Source organism: Pogona vitticeps, chromosome 1 (genome assembly GCF_051106095.1).
Source record: "Pogona vitticeps strain Pit_001003342236 chromosome 1, PviZW2.1, whole genome shotgun sequence".
NCBI classification, from domain to species: Eukaryota; Metazoa; Chordata; class Lepidosauria; order Squamata; family Agamidae; genus Pogona; species Pogona vitticeps.
The window spans coordinates 13,320,424-13,326,204 of NC_135783.1; the positions used below are offsets into that span (position 1 = coordinate 13,320,424).

At 39.4% G+C, this 5,781-nt stretch overlaps 1 long non-coding RNA gene across 1 annotated transcript; it reads left to right on the forward strand.

Moving 5' to 3' along the window:
• The first annotated feature begins 1,617 nt into the window (after positions 1-1,617).
• LOC144585062 (uncharacterized) lies at positions 1,618-4,910 on the forward strand. The gene is made up of 2 exons (XR_013539545.1): positions 1,618-4,330; positions 4,737-4,910. It is a non-coding gene; the product is annotated as an uncharacterized LOC144585062 (long non-coding RNA).
• The last annotated feature ends 871 nt before the right edge of the window (positions 4,911-5,781 follow it).

Sequence of the window (5,781 nt, forward strand, 5' to 3'; positions counted from 1 at the left end):
TTTTACAAAAGTGTGTCAATGTTAATGCTACTAATGCTAATTACTAATGCTAGTTCAAGGAATTAAATGTTTGAAGTTTGAAATGTTAACAGCAATAAGCTATTCTCCCAATTGCTAACATTTAACACCAAGAAATTGGATTAAATTTGAGCCCTGTGACACAGTGGTTAAACTGCAGTACTTCAGTCAAGCATCTGCTCACAACCTGAGTTTCATCCCAGATTCTAGCCGGCTCAAGGTTGACTCAGCCTTCCATCCTTCTAAGATCAATAAAATGAGTATCCAGTTCACTTGGGGGCCAAGTTGTTGTTTGCATAATTATGTTGTAAACCACCCAGAGAGTGTTCTAGCAGTATGAGATGCTATATATATATAAACTAGATATGGGCATGAACTGCAGTTCAGTGGTTCAGCCCGATTTGACCTCACACTCCCCCTCTCCTGCCTCCTCTGAGCACTCACCCATTCCCTGGATGATGCACACTTCCCTCTGCCTCCTCAGCATGACTGTCCACTCACTGTCTGCAGCATGCACTTCCTTCCTCTGCCTCCTCAAGCAGCTGCCCAATCAAAGGCAGCTGCAGGAGGAACTGCATGGTTCCCTGACCCGCCTTGTCATCTGAGTATGTGCAGAGCGAAACTGGGCTGAACCACTGCTCATTTCTAGATGAAACAATAACATTAACAACAAATTAGCTTTCATACCTAACATCCTACATTCTGCTGTTGTTGCCACTCCAACACTTTAGACTGATTCGGCAGCTTCACCAGCAGCTGTAGTCCTTTTCTGCTGTGAGTAGAACCAGCCCTTGTTTTGAGGAAAAATAACAAGAAACCAACTCTTTGGTCACTTTGTTGATAGTAAAGTAATCTAGTGCTTAATGTAATGAGCAGTGGCATATGATGTTCTGAGGGCCCATGGACCATTAACATATCTCTACTCAGGGGTTTGCAATGAATCACAAGGAAAAAATATCTTTAAAACCATGTTCCAAGTTTTATTCCTCATCTTTGATGTTGTGACTTGTTTGTATCTTATAAGTTATTTAATGAGATGATGATGAGGATAATACTAATAATACTAAAATACAAATAATACTAATATGAATACTAATATGAGTACTAATAATACTAATGCTAATGCTAATGCTAATACTAATATGAGTACTAATAATACTAATACAAATAATACTAATACAAATAATACTAGTACCAGTACCAGTACTAGTACTAGCGCTGCTGCTGCTGCTGCTGCTGCTGCTGCTGCTGCTACTACTACTACTACTACTACTACTACTACTACTACTACTACTACTACTACTACTACTAATAATAATAATAATAATAATAATAATAATAATAATAATAATAATAATAATAATAATAATAATAATAATAATAATAATAATAATAATAATAATAGTAAAGTTTTATTATGCAGGCACAGACCCAATTATACAAAGATAAAATGCATAAAATAAATACATAGTATAATATAAAATCTTGCTATAGCAATAAATAAATATTTAGCCACTAACTGTGTCATTGCAGTATTTGATTCTGTGTTATTATTTAATAATAACCTTTGAACTGCAGAGCTGGGAGGGGCCTTCTGGATCATCAAGTCCAACCCCTCTCAAGGAGACACAGCAGAGAATCACACTCCCAACCTCTGGCTCAGCAGCCAGAGACTTAAGCCACTGAACTATCCAGCAATTCTGGCACAGTAGACTCCGTTCTTGATGACTTCTCCCTCTAGGCTGGTGAAGTGACCTGTGCAAGTTAATGGGAATTGGTGAAGGATTTGGGAGCAAAGCAAAAAAATCAAAGTGTGCTCCTTATACGCCGCCCCATAACGCTTAAAGCACTTTCTGGGTGGTTTACAATTTAATTATGCAGGTCACACACAGCTCCTCACCCCAACAAATTGTGTACTCAATTTACCAAACTCGGAAAGATGGAAGGCTGATTGAACCTTGAGCCAGCTACCTGGGATAGAACCCTAGGTCATGAACAGAGTTTTGGTTGCAGTACTGCGGCATGAAGATTTTGAATTCAGAGAAATTCAAGAGGGAGAAGGTTCTTGATGGCTGTCAGCCATGATGGCCCTGTGTTGTTCTTTAATATCAAAGGCTGTGTGCCTTTGAATACCAATTTCAGGGGAACACAAGCCAGATGGCATCAATTGGCTTATGTGGCCTTCTCATAAGTAATGAGAATAGGAAACTAAATGGGGTCTTTGTCTGACTGAACATGGCCCTTCTTATTTGCTGAAAGATACTTCCTGGGAAGAGGTTATCCAAGAAGCCTCAACTACCTGGAGTAGATCTGGAGTATGGATACAGAGAGAGATGGAGGATTTTACTTCTAATTCTCAGTTTTTTATTTTGTTTTTTTGTGATGGCCTCTACATAAAAGCCTAGACTTTCTGTGAGTGGTCTGCCTTGGCTATGAAAAGGAGAGCAGACCTAAATCAAATTTAGAACATTCAATGTAACAGCCTTTTCCTTGCCAAAAAATAACAATTGCTCCTCTACACACTAGATTTTATTAGCCTTCTGGACATCTGTGTGAAATGCATTCAACCCCATGTCAGAGAAATCAGTGCCATCTGGACAAAAGAGTTGAAGGTAATTTATGAGTAATTAGGTCATGCCTCACGAGTAAAATACAGCAAAAAAAGAAGAAAAAAAGAGGGGGGGATGTTCTGTTTTGTAATGTTCTGTTACTTATTTGTTTATTCAGCCTAGTTCTTACTGAGACATCTGGTCTGGACTTTTCCACTTCAGGTAGCAGGAGGAGGCTCATATGATTGCTTCATCCTCCATACAGTGAATATTTATTTATTTATAATTTAAAATATTTTTAACCCACCTTCCCCCATAAAAGGACGCCACGGCAGCTTACTTTTACTCACTAAAAGAGATAGGTAAAAACCATAAGATTATTCAAATATTTTTATTTATTTATTTATTTATTTATTTATTTATTTATTTATTTATTTATTTATTTATTTATTTATTTATTTATTTATTAGATTTCTATCCCGCCCCTCTAGACAAAGTCTACTCCGGGCGGGTTCAATTCAACATTATAAACTAAAACAGTTAAAAACAATTCAAAACACCAATGATTAGTAATGCTCAAGATGGGAAAACAGAAAATTATAATAAGAATAAATTCAAGTATTGACAGGAGGGAAGGCCTGCCAAGTTTTTAATTAAAAATATCTTCTTTTAAAAAAATGTAAATCTTTTTTAATCTAAAAAGAATTAAATATATATTAAAATAACAAGCAATCCCTCAAATCATAAAATAAGACATTGGAAAGTGCTAGATTTTCCTGGCAAAGCCCAGATATAATTCTAAGTGTTTAGTTGCAGACATTAGCTTTGTAGACCAAAGAAAAAAATTGCTGAAGCAATGGAAGAGGGCTTTTTTTCTAGGTGGTCGCTAAGCTGGGATCATCAGTTATCCATAGTCTATAATGAAGTCCAACAATAGAAAACCTGCAGAGGTAAGCTGTAGTTACTTAGCACCACCTTCTGGGTAAGAGGAGAGCCAGTGGTGTAGAATACCCTCTTTGCCAGGCTACACAGTCTGTGTAGAATAAGGGAGAGCAGCCGTGTGCCTAAAGAGAAAAGTCTTTGTCTGCTTGTGGAAAGACAGCAAAGATGGGGCCAGTCTGGCCTCCAGTGGGAGGGAGTTCCAGAGTCTGGGAGCAGGGACAGAGAAGGCCCTTTCCTGTGTCCCCACCAAACACACCTGTGAAGATGGTGGGGTTGAGAGAAAGGCCTCTCCTGATGATCTTATTGCCCAGGTAGTCTCATAGAGGGAGAATGCAATCTTTTAGACAGATAAATTACACCATTAATGTATTCGCGAAGGCTTTCACGGCTGGGATCTAATGGTTGTTGTGGGTTTTTCGGGCTTCTTGGCCGTGTTCTGAAAGTGGTTCTTCCTAACGTTTCGCCAGTCTCTGTGGCCGGCATCTTCAGAGGACAGCAAACTGTGCTCTGGGTAGGCTTGAGAGTGGGTGGAGTATTTATGGCTGTGAGAAGGCTAGTTTGTGAGGTAGGCTATTGTCCTAATCAGGAGATGGTTGATTAATGTGTTTTGTTGTGGATGTATTGTTTTGATAAGGAGGGGGGATTATCTGTCCCTGTGGTTGATGGGTGTCATTAGCTGGTCTTTTGTGTGCAGTAATCCCCTGACCTTGTGGCTGGGTGGAGTTCGTTGACCTTTTGCACTCTGTGTTTTTGAGAGCTGGGAGCCAGGTTTTGTTGAGTTTCAGACATTCCTCCTTCTGGTTGAAGTTTTGTTGATGCTTGTGGATTTCAATGGCTTCCCTGTGCAGTCTGACGTAATGATTGCTGGTGTTGTCCAGTATTTCAGTATTTTGAAATAGAATTTCATGTCCAGTTTGTTTTATGGCATGTTCAGCTACTGCAGATTTTTCTGGTTGTTTAGACACTGCAGACTAAAACAACCAGAAAAATCTGCAGTAGCTGAACATGCCATAAAACAAACTGGACATGAAATTCTATTTCAAAATACTGAAATACTGGACAACACCAGCAATCATTACGTCAGACTGCACAGGGAAGCCATTGAAATCCACAAGCATCAACAAAACTTCAACCGGAAGGAGGAATGTCTGAAACTCAACAAAACCTGGCTCCCAGCTCTCAAAAACACAGAGTGCAAAAGGTCAACGAACTCCACCCAGCCACAAGGTCAGGGGATTACTGCACACAAAAGACCAGCTAATGACACCCATCAACCACAGGGACAGATAATCCCCCCTCCTTATCAAAACAATACATCCACAACAAAACACATTAATCAACCATCTCCTGATTAGGACAATAGCCTACCTCACAAACTAGCCTTCTCACAGCCATAAATACTCCACCCACTCTCAAGCCTACCCAGAGCACAGTTTGCTGTCCTCTGAAGATGCCGGCCACAGAGACTGGTGAAACGATAGGAAGAACCACTTTCAGAACACGGCCAAGAAGCCCGAAAAACCCACAACAACCAAATTACACCATTCTTCAAGGATAATTATACAGACAAAAAAATTGGCCAACGGAACAACATCTCCAGTATGCTCGTTGCATTATGTACGCAGATGCATGTGCAGTGTGTGAATACTTCACAATGTGAGGAACTGTCTCCAAGCACCTTGAAGTTCAGCTCAACTTCTTTATTTCTAACCAAGATTTGTACGATGTGCTTATTTCAAGTCCAGCAAAACCGACACATTTGGTTGCTTTTAAAGGACTCTAGGATTCAAGGTGAGGCAGAGAGCAATCATTTATCATGTTTTATCATGAAAAGGGGAAAAAAGAGATGGGAAAAGGTGAGTATGTTGTACACTTCCTGCATAAATGTTGAGAGGAACTCTAATCTATCATGATTAGAAATGAAGGAGTGGGCACAGAAGAGGTAAGACATTCCATCAGCTCCTACTTTTGCTATGACTTTCAAATTTCTTCATGTTTGTGTCAGCAAACATTGCGAACCTATGATTTAAGGAAGAAATAAGGGGGCTTAGGTGGCAAAATTGCTCCCCACATAAGGTGATTTTTTGGGGGACAATTATTTTCCAGATGTTTAAATGTTTGGGTGGTGGCGTGTTGGGCTCATAAGGGCTGCATATTCCCACTAACAGGTTTCTTCTTTTCGATTATCAGATAAAATTGTACTGGATATTTTAAAAATACCAATAAAAACAGGCATCAGGATTTGATGGGGTTCCACCCAACATTTACGAGC